Consider the following 10,708-nt stretch of genomic DNA (forward strand, 5'->3'; position numbering starts at 1 on the left):
TACGGCTTCGCCACAGGGGTCGCCAAAATCAACAAAATTCAAAGGTTCCTCACAGCAGCTTTAACTACTCACTGTAGGCCAAGTTAATCCGTATAACCATATGCTTTATATAAATGTAGCAGCGTAAAAATTACACAATTCCCCGATGAAATCCCACAAGGTAGTAAGTAGTAAGAGGTAGGAAAAATTTAAATACTAAAAAATTGCACTCAGGTACAGCACAGTACGGAAGCCCTTAGTGGACATGCATGCATACATTTTATTTACTTTGTTTTACTGTGATAACGACTTATTTCTGGTCGTTTTCTCAAGATCTCGACTTATTTTTCTCGTTATCAGGGGAAAACAAAGCTGGTTTTCCCATTATAACTGATTAATTTGGCCCATTATCTCGAGATAACAAAACAAAAACAATTTTCTGTCAATCTAGAAAACAAAACAACAGGCTGGTCACTGTGACATTACAGACCAGGACATGCCATGCGGCCATTGCCCACACTAATGAGGTAAGTTAAGCCTGCTTCTATGTTTATTTGGGGATGGCTCTGGGGATATGAGTTATGATCATCTGATGTGACGGTAGTGCAGCGTCGTTATCTCAAGATAATGAGATAAATAAGTTGAGATCTCGAGAAAGCAACTTGAAATTACTCAGAGTAAATAAAATATATGGATGCATGTCTGCTTAGGGCTTCCGTAGCTCAGTAAATGTACTTAGTTCTTATTATTATTATTCTACCTTTACATGAACTTTATTCTTGATTTTTGCAAGTTGAGGCACATACATACTTACCTTGATACTTATCGCACTCTTTTTGTCAAATTACAGCTTGCACTGGTCATTGGTGCAGCACTCATTTCCAGGAAAGAAGTCCTTCAATTAAGTCTCTTATGAACTTGTTCCTCACTCTCTGCATGAATAATGATACATCTGTGATCTGATTCCACTCTCTCCTCTTTATCCGCATACCGTCTCCTCGATGCAGCTGGACAGAGCACCTGGCGTGTATAGAGCTTGAGATCCTCATTGATTACTGTTGGGAACAATGGTCCCGGACATCTCAGCCTCTCTCGCTGTATCTCCTGCATAGAAAGCAAGCAACACATGGGAAGGTCAGTGCGGGAAGAGAGCACCATATTTGACATCAGGGGCAAAAAATGGAGCGTAATGTTTTGGGCAGAATGGGACTTTCCAACTCTGTATCTCGTACGTAATCCAGAAAGCAGGTTCAGTGACCAACATCTTGATTTAAGGCATATTAAAGAGATGATGAAACAGATGTTGGTTGCGCTTGAGAAGCTAACATGTAACATGGAAATTACAGAAACTATTTTTCATGATCACAAGGTCAGACATTAATGGTGGAATAACAATTGTACTTGGAATTATTCTTACACAAGCATTGCAACCAAAGTAAACAACTCAATTACTTCGTGTGTCCGTGTGGCGGGGTAATTATTCTTATTATCCAGGCATATTATAATCTGTCCCTTCTAACAATGACAAATAACAGTCTAAATCATAATTACCTATTATTGTTTTTGTCATTTTTTTAGTTATTTGTTGCTAACTTCTATTTTGTTTTGCTTTGACATTATTACTTTGATATGAATGATTGTATCTACGCCATTTTGTCAATAATTTTGAAGCAAATAGTGAAAATATTCATTCTTTATGAAGATGTTTTCACAGTTACAGTGACTAACAACATTTATTATTGTTATTTTTTTCAACATGAAGGACATGAGGGACAACTACCTCCCTAAACCTCTATCTTGTAAATAACCACAAATATAGCGCCTGTGGTGTTTTAGTGTAGCGCAAATTAATGGTGGGTGCACAGTTGTGAAAAATATTGACTGCAGTCTTCTGATTGCTTCCCTTGATAACACCAGCAAACCAATTCTGAAGCATTCAAAGTTGTCTGAGGCGCAGCACGTAATGAGAAACCTCTTTGTTCTTCAGAACACTGTGTGTTTTAGAAACATGTGTTTTAGAGCCTAATCAATATCAGAAATGAGAAGAGAAAAAAGTGAAGGTCTTGAAACTTTAAACTTTGCAACTTTTCAAAGCGTAATTACAGTGTACAAATAGGATTTTACCCAAAGCAGTGTGCATGTTGTTTTTTTACGCCTTGAAGGACATTTCAAAGGTTTGGCCGAGGCTGAAACCACAGGGGGACAGCTGGTTAGCGTAGGAAAGTGTTAGTGAGGAGTTCATGTATGCAGCTCTCCCTTACTGCTGACAGCTATGCTATATGGGTGCTCTGTGAAGTAGGCGATAAGCAATCTGCTCTAATAAGGGGAGTGAATAAAGTTGAAAGTGTTGTGTTGTAGTTATGTTCTGTAGAGAGTTATTTAGACCGTAGTCTTGTCAAATAGTAGAATAGGCGATTGGCTACGGTTATTTTGATTCAAACTTAGTTCACTTTATTACTTTTAAATTGTTTTTCAGATTCAGATTTTAGGTATTTTATTGAACTAGTAGTTAATCTGTGAAAGATTACATTTTCACTCAGCTGACTCGAGCAGGGGTTCTCAAACTTTTCCAGCCAGGGACCCCTTACAGGGGAGAACATATCCATACCATTTGCGCTCTTAGATGCCATTGGAACTATTTGTATTGTAAAACTAATCTAAATACTTCAGACCTGATTCATAGTGATGAACAGAAAATCATGTTAATACCTCATATATACTTTAAAACAGAGGCTCATTTTATTCTAATTTCTTGTGGACTCAACTTCACAGCATTTATACTTTTCAAGTAATTGATCTTAAAAGCTTTTAGAAAATGTACAGCAGTAAGACGGCCGCGGGAACGGTTCGTTGCGACCTGAGTTAGTTGAGTGATTCATGACAGATTGACTTGATGTGTAACAATCATAACAGTTTCTATTGGTCAAAGCTAACGTGGGTGCAAGTAATGGACACAATATGCTTGTTTCATTGCCGCAAATGGTCCTCATGTGTAGACATGCAGTTTTTAATGATACAGCACAATTTTATAATTTATTATAATTATTTTGCAGACTCCCAGGCTATGGTTTGCGGACCCCCAGGGGTCCTAGGGCCCCACTTTGAGAACCACTGGACTTGAGGAGTACATTACAGTTTTAAAGTAAAAATGACTTCTACTGTTTTATCCAGAAGTTATGTTTACTTGTGTACAAAGCCGTTTTTATAAGCAGGCGTATACAACAAAATATGAATACCTATTGTTTTATTACATATACATATAATACAATACTTCTTATTTTAAAAATAGAAATAGAAACCTATTAAACAAAATGTATTACAATAGCTACAATAGCTATGAAATCATCTCAAATCATCCCTCTAAAAAGATCACTGTGAAGGTCACTTCTGCTTGGTTGCACAAAGAGAAAAAGAGTTACAGGCTGTCGGTCATCACAGGCTGATTCAAACTTTCATACGTCAGGTGAATCTTATACAGCTGAGCTACCTGCACTGTCCTGTGATTTTAAGTCTATTTGCCGTTACCCATTGTGCATATTATAAAGTCGTACTGTGAATTTAAGAGGCAGCAGAGATTTGTCGATATTTCTCCTCTTGTCTGATTTCCAATAATAGCCAGACATTGTTGAAATAACTGCTAGCATGAAGTCACAATTTTACAAGAATGTAGCTCTTCTCGTGATATTTTTGACCAGACTTGGCTTTGATCTTGGTCTTAAACATTCTCTCCGTTTGATATGGCTTTCAAATGAACCGTGGTATGAACCTCACTCTCTCCGCCTCCCAAAATGGCATCGGGTAGTGATGAGCCTTCTCATAGCTCTTTCATGGCTTACACTGTAAACACGCCACACTGTTTTTATTCCTTAAGAAAATCACAGACAGAGAATCAAACTGTCTTCAGTCAACATTTAGATTCCTAATACGCTGCGCGAAACGGAGCCGCAGAGGAGGAGACTTCTTTCATTAGACACTTCACTGAGGCTCTGAAGTTTGCTCCTTCCATCTGAGATGACTTTAAAAGAGAAACAATGCCTCTGCCTATTGGGGTCTTTGGAGATTTTCTCTCTCATCACGTATTAATGAAAGAGGTGGCATGTATGGAGTTGGAGAGCTTAAGCAGGAAAACCTGGTAGTGAGCGTGCTAAGGAGAGCTGCCTTTATGTGCACAGATATATGACAGGCTACGTTGCGTATATTTGATGTTTTATGTGATTTTTTCTTCAGAAATCTTTGCTTAAACTTGCAAAATCTGCCTCGCACTATATTTGGTTTATATACAAGGATATAAAGTTGTATATAACAGCTGCCTGTAGAGGGCACACTTCACCTGGGATGCTTCAGGGCTACACCTTTCCCATCTCTCTCTACTTCTCTTCACACACACATATAAACAATATTCATCAGAGTATAATCATCTTATATCAGGCACAGAGACAGAATGAATTAGAGGTGAGTTCATGCCAGTTATTCTGATGAATGCACCGAACATCACTTCCCCACGTTGGCCTCCATTTCTCCTTTAATGAGACAGGCCCATCAAGACGGAGCGGGAGCTTTTTGATATCCTCAGAGGGGCATGGCGAGCACAAACATTAACGCTCATAATTCATAGCAAATCAAGAGAGATCTTGTTGGAACAGAGGATCACACCAATTACCAGTTGTTTATTGTTTGCTATTGTTGTGTTTACCGCAGTCTAATCATATTTGGAGGTCAGCCACAGCACTACATCAGCTCCGAGTGGAAAAGCGCGTTTGAAGCCTTTCATTTCGTTGTGCCATATTAGCTGCACCGAGCAGCCCTTGACAACGTGCTGCCTTTGCTTTCAAGATAAAAAGAAACAAGCATTACATCACTTTCTAAATAACTTCATGAATTAAGGAAATTGCACGTAAATTGGTCACCTAAAAAGAAAGAGGGAAAAAAGGACCAGCCCATTAAGAAAACTGTGTTTCATGTATTAATTTGCCTCAAGATAAAAATCATTTACATAATGACTCGAACATGGGAACAAGAGTTTGAGTTCGATTCTGAGCTAATGTTGTTGTCTGCTAATGTTTGGCCAGACAAAGCCCCCTTATTTTTACTTCTTGCCCCTCCTATGAAACGGCCGATTCGTGGCATGAAAGCAAGAAAATCATGGAAATCAGCAAGGCCTTCATTATACCAAGGTCATTACAGCGTGCTTTTATCCTCCTCTGTACTTATAGGAGGTAAGGGAATCCTGTTCTCCATCACCCAAGGCCTCACCTTTGAACGCACACACCAGCTCACACCAGGGCCGGCATTCACTCGCTCACACACACACACACACACATCAGTTTCTCTTTCATTTGGCCTCCTTGAATTTCATCATTCATTTTTACATAACATTAGTGTGGTGGTGTGTTAGTGGTCGGCGTGTAGAGGGCGGCTGTTACTTCAGGAAAAGACTGAATAATGCACGGGAAAAGGCAGGGGAAAGCTGGAAGGGAGTCGGCAACAGCGCGGATGATTGCCTCCTTACAACACGTATATGAAACAGTTAGGGTATATATGAAGTGAGAGGAATAGATCATAGAGCTGCTTGGATTTTGCATCGCTGCACTACAAGGTAAAGCAGGATGTAGGTGAGCTGTTTTTAGGCAGAAGTGCAGCTCCTTGATTTAGACGGTAAAACACATTGAAATGAATGAAAAGAGCCTTAAAAGCTTTGATTTCTATAGTCAGGCTGTGCAAAAACAAAATTATTTGTAGATCAAGCGGATAATGTGAACGAAATGTGAGCTAAGTGTGTCATCTTTTTCTACCTTAAAAGCAGATATTAGACTCTCTCTTGAAGGAATTTGGAAAGTATTAACAGCAGACCTGCAAAGGGATCGGAAACAAAGCTCTCAAGGTTACCATTTTACATCTTTCCAGAGATGGGCGAGCGTAATAATACATTAAGTTACTCTAATTAGGCCATTATTTTCAAAGTAACCCAATCCAACGATTTGGTGCGATAAAAAAAAGATAAAAATCTCCACATTTAAAGTTAATATTTTTAACGAGCATCACAAGACGGTCGAGTCTTACTCCACGGGTCCATCAAAAAAGCAATAACTGTGATCTTAAGGGGAAGGAAAGTGTTCTCTTAATGTGCGCCAAAGATGCTCTCTTCTGTCTGTCTCAGCGGCTGTGTCTGATTTGAAACCCTCCATTGATCTGATACCACCAAGAACTGGCCTGCATATTAAACCGATGCCGCGATACAGCTCCTGAGAGGCGGGTGAGTTTTGTGTGTGTGAGGCTGATGGCTGTAGTCCAGGATAAGGCTATTACAAAAAAAGCCAAAGTAAATGTATTCAGAGTTATGTGCTGTCCATTGATAGTCATACAAACTGTAATATCCCTCTGAAGTCCAGCTCAGCGCCTGCCAACACACATTGGCCTGCACTTCTGATGCTGACATCATTTAATCTTTAGGAGGAGCTTGGGTTTCTGTCCCAAATCCTTGATCTGGTTCACCTTACAGGATGAGCCCTCCTGTTTGACTTCCAAAGCAAACAGACTCATTATTGTACTCGCTCTTGTCCAAGACACACAGACTGTCTTCCTGTCTTTGGGTAATGAAACCTCTCGCTGTTATGGCCTGTCCACAATGCATTAAGAATATTCCAAGCTACAAAGTGTCCTCATCTGGTCTGCATGGGAACTGACAACAGGCCAGGAGATATCTGGTTTCATGCATATAAATACACCAGCAAATGTTTCTCTTATAGAGGTTTCTCAATGGAAACAATAGTCTCTCTGTTTTTGCGCCTGGCTGTTGTATAAGCACCGAAAAGCTCCTCTCAGATTGAAAAAGACAGAAGCGCTCGGGAGACGGTGTCGGAAAAAGGATGAACATAAGGCACCTGATCGGACAGGATCAATGAAAAGCAATTAGATGATAAGTCTCTGGCAGCAGCGCGCGACTACAGAGGCCGAGACCTTTACAGCGGAGAGGAGAACAAGAGGATCAAGTGTGAAAACGTGTCAGATATTTTTTAGATCTTAAACAAGGTGGAATCAGATCCTCGCACGTGATAAGCTGTGATGTTATGCACGCTGTACAGTATTTATGTGTTTGTCTCGCCTGTGCGTCTGTCTCCTCGTGTGATTTGCGCGTTGCTTATGTGTTTTGCCTAACATCTATTGTCATAACGATGTGCGATTATTAAGGGAGCAGGGTTTTTCACAGCGGGGAGAAAAAGGGGCTGAGCCGACAACAGGTTGGGCCTCCCTTTGTGTCTTTGTTTGAACGCACGGCAAATACATATTCATGCTCCCCAATATGCACACAATAGCACACATTTGTTTATGATATTTGTTTATTTGGGTTGCATACATTAACAGAAACACTGTTTTTATTCTAATGCAAGCAGTGGCTAATAGCAAAGAAAGGATTCCCGTAAAAAGAGACGGACGCAGTCTCCAGGAGCGGATGCCTTGTTATTTCAGTAGCATCCCTGGGAGAGGTTATAAGCTCTTTTCAGCAGGCTAGCTATTAAGCTAAACCAGGCGGCGCTGTGTTCTGTGTGGGCTGAAAAGACAAGTTCTGACCATTAGCGTAGCTCCTGTGCCTGGTGTCCGACTACAAACGAGAGTTTTTCTTCCAATTTGTGGGTGTAATGATGACACACAACAAATAACTCAGTGCTTAATCCCGGCTTTGTTAGTTCATTGTCATGTTTTTCTGTTTATCTGCTGCATTTGTGGCCCTTAAAACCAAATGAAGGTGTGAACGTGTGTGTAGGCAACAATGAAGTGCCTTTCCCCCTTTTTGCCGTATCCGTGCATCTGCTCCTTCCCGACACTAGATGGCTGTGTGTGCTACGTATGCCTTGTATCAGCACCCGTGCAGCCTCGCCGTGCTGCTTTCATTGGCCCTGGAAATGCAAGGCTGAGCAAAAGATTTTTGTTAATAATGCTTTGAGACACTTGGGTTATGAAAACACACAGCTACACAGACGTAGCACACAACTTAATGTTTTGATGTTTGAATTTGCCAACCCTTCATTTTTTAAAGAAGTCATGAACAAGGGATTAAATATACTGTCATCACAAAAGTCAGGTACAGATGCGCACTCACTGAGGTGAAAGTGCATGTGAGTAGGTTTAAAAATAAACTCTATGCAATGTCAATTTTGATATATATCCGACAAATCTAGATTTTTTGTTTGCGCATCAGTAAAGACTTCAATTAATCTGACAGATTTCAAAACAAGTCAAAGGTACTATTAGTGTCAAAAGAAACCTCTGAACACATTATTTATCATTACCATGAGGTTATTCCAGCGACTGCAGCGTTTCCATGCTTGGCTTTTATATTAGTGCATCCACTGTGTGTGTGTTTTGTGTAAGAGGCTATTTGTAGTTTCATTATGTGCAGTAAACGCGACCACATAGAGCACTTGGTTGCAGTATCGACTTTGAAGATTGCCTTTCTTCTTCTTCTTCAGAGGCCGTCCGTCTCTTTAGCCCGGAGCTCCCAAACCGCACAGCCGGCCGGTTCGTGGTGGCCTTTTATTATGATGTCAGCACTTCGCTTAAAGAGCATTCAATATCTCCAGGACGACGGTTGGTGGAACATCAATAGAATAATACAGACGCACACTGGATGGCTATTCCTCATAGGCGGTCAGTTCATTTGCGCATTGATTTATCGGTAGCTGACAGTGTAATGGAATTAAGTAGCAGTGATTATCACGGACAAACAGGTTGTTTGTTTGTTTTGCCTTCATCTGTCCGCTGCGGTTTATAGAGCTTCAACACTGGTGGTGCAGAAGTTCATGTGCACGTATGCAGCCACATGCATTCAAATCTGCAAATGTGACACATGAAACAAGTCTCTTATTTGAATCCCAAAGTTCTGGGTGTATTACGTCTCGTTTGAGCCTCCACTGGTCCTGAGGCTAAAGAATAGGCAATAAAAGAAAAGAGCAGAAAAACAAATGAGAAAGCAGTGGACTTGAATAGAAGGCTATTAGGCCCCGCTCTGATTTGCAGGCCCATTAAAAGATGGTGATGCAGAAAACAAGCAGAGCTTTGTGAGACAGTTGGAGCGAAATCACCCACATAAATCAGGGTGTGATTACTTCAGGAGCTGCAGTTATTGGGTGCTAACACTGCTGCGCTCACTCTTTAACGTTATTAACACTCTTAATAGTGAGCGACAGCTTGTAACAGAAGCCTTGTGTAACCCAACAATCCCAACAGCTGGAACAACAGGAAACTAAAAAAATCTGGTCTCAGCTTGTTTCATCTGGATTTGACGCCATGATGCTAAAATAAATATCCTCCAAGGTTTAAAGAAGTTTGATGATTCAGTGCTGGATGCTTTGTCTGGTATGTTTGTGCGTTCACACCTCACACATCTCGATCTACTACTGCATCTCCAGCTCTGTAATTCATGCAAAATGAAATGAAAAAAAAACCTTCTTAGCAATATGCAGATTTCTTTATGCAAAGCAGCATTACCTATGGTGCACGGACGGCAGCTAATGCCTTTGATCAGTCTCTCTGACATTCTCTAACTACTGAGAAGAAAAGAACTTAAAAATTGTAAAGGCTCTTAATTGAAGTGAACATAAAAGAAGATACATGGTGTTAATTGGTATACGCTAAGAATAATCTAGACCTTGGAGACCACTGTCCCTTACCGGCCCCCCTGCCAAAGTGTCAGGATTTACATCTTTAATTCAAGATTTCCCCACATTAATTACCTCGCAGGCAGCGAAATGCGGATCACTTCATTTTAAAGTATAATAAACATCCAAATAGTCCCCCCTCTCCCTCCCCATCCATGAATATCAATTTCTGTTAGTGTGCAAAAGCCTGGCGCTGCGATTCTTAAGGAGGCTGTGCGGAGAGAAGCTGTGAACGTGATCCAGGAAGAATTTAAGAGTTATTGAGATACAGTACGAGCAGGGTTCAAGTGGAGAACAACATAACTTTAATAATATTTTTCAGAATAAAAGCACGAATTAAAGATGAAGAATATAACGAGAGGTCACTGAAAGATGCTGTGTTTGCAAAGACAACAAAACAACTGAAGCAGGTGTAGATTGATATCTCTCTCAGATATCATTTTGGCATTATAACTAATTTCTGTACGTGTGTGTGTGTGCGTGCACGTGTGTCTGTGCGTGTGTGAGTGTCTGCTTTGCAGTGAAGTAAAGCAATTTGAACACCGGCCCCCAGTTTGACCTTTGATTATGAGAGGAATACAGCAGTGCTCATATCCCAGGCCTCCCCGTTCCCTCTCAACATGATGAATGGGACACTCCGAGCTGCAGGACAAAACAACCAATGGTGGGCGCAGGACACACACATACACACACACACCTGCATGCACGTGCACACACACAGAAATGCTGACAGACAAATGACACACTGATGGAAAGTGAAGCACTTTTAAGTCCTTAAATGCCACCAGCAGCACACACACACACACACACTGAGAGAGGCTGTGATATTGAAACACCTACACTTATCTCCTCCTGTTTAAAGCACATTTAACACTGTACTGCCCTTGAAAATAACCAGCTAAGCTGAGGCTTTTATCTTGTGAGCAGGTTCATGTATGGATTTATTAGTAGAAAATAGAAACACCCATTATGGCTTATTGAAACAGTTTCAAACATACCCCAATGTGGTTATTATTATGCGGTTTATTAAGCAACAATAAGCAATTTATGTAAACACAGTTCAAACGAGCGCT

Source organism: Semicossyphus pulcher, unplaced genomic scaffold (assembly GCF_022749685.1).
Source record: "Semicossyphus pulcher isolate SPU_LCO1_2020_fin unplaced genomic scaffold, fSemPul1.0.p SCAF_15, whole genome shotgun sequence".
Lineage (NCBI taxonomy): Eukaryota > Metazoa > Chordata > Actinopteri > Labriformes > Labridae > Semicossyphus > Semicossyphus pulcher.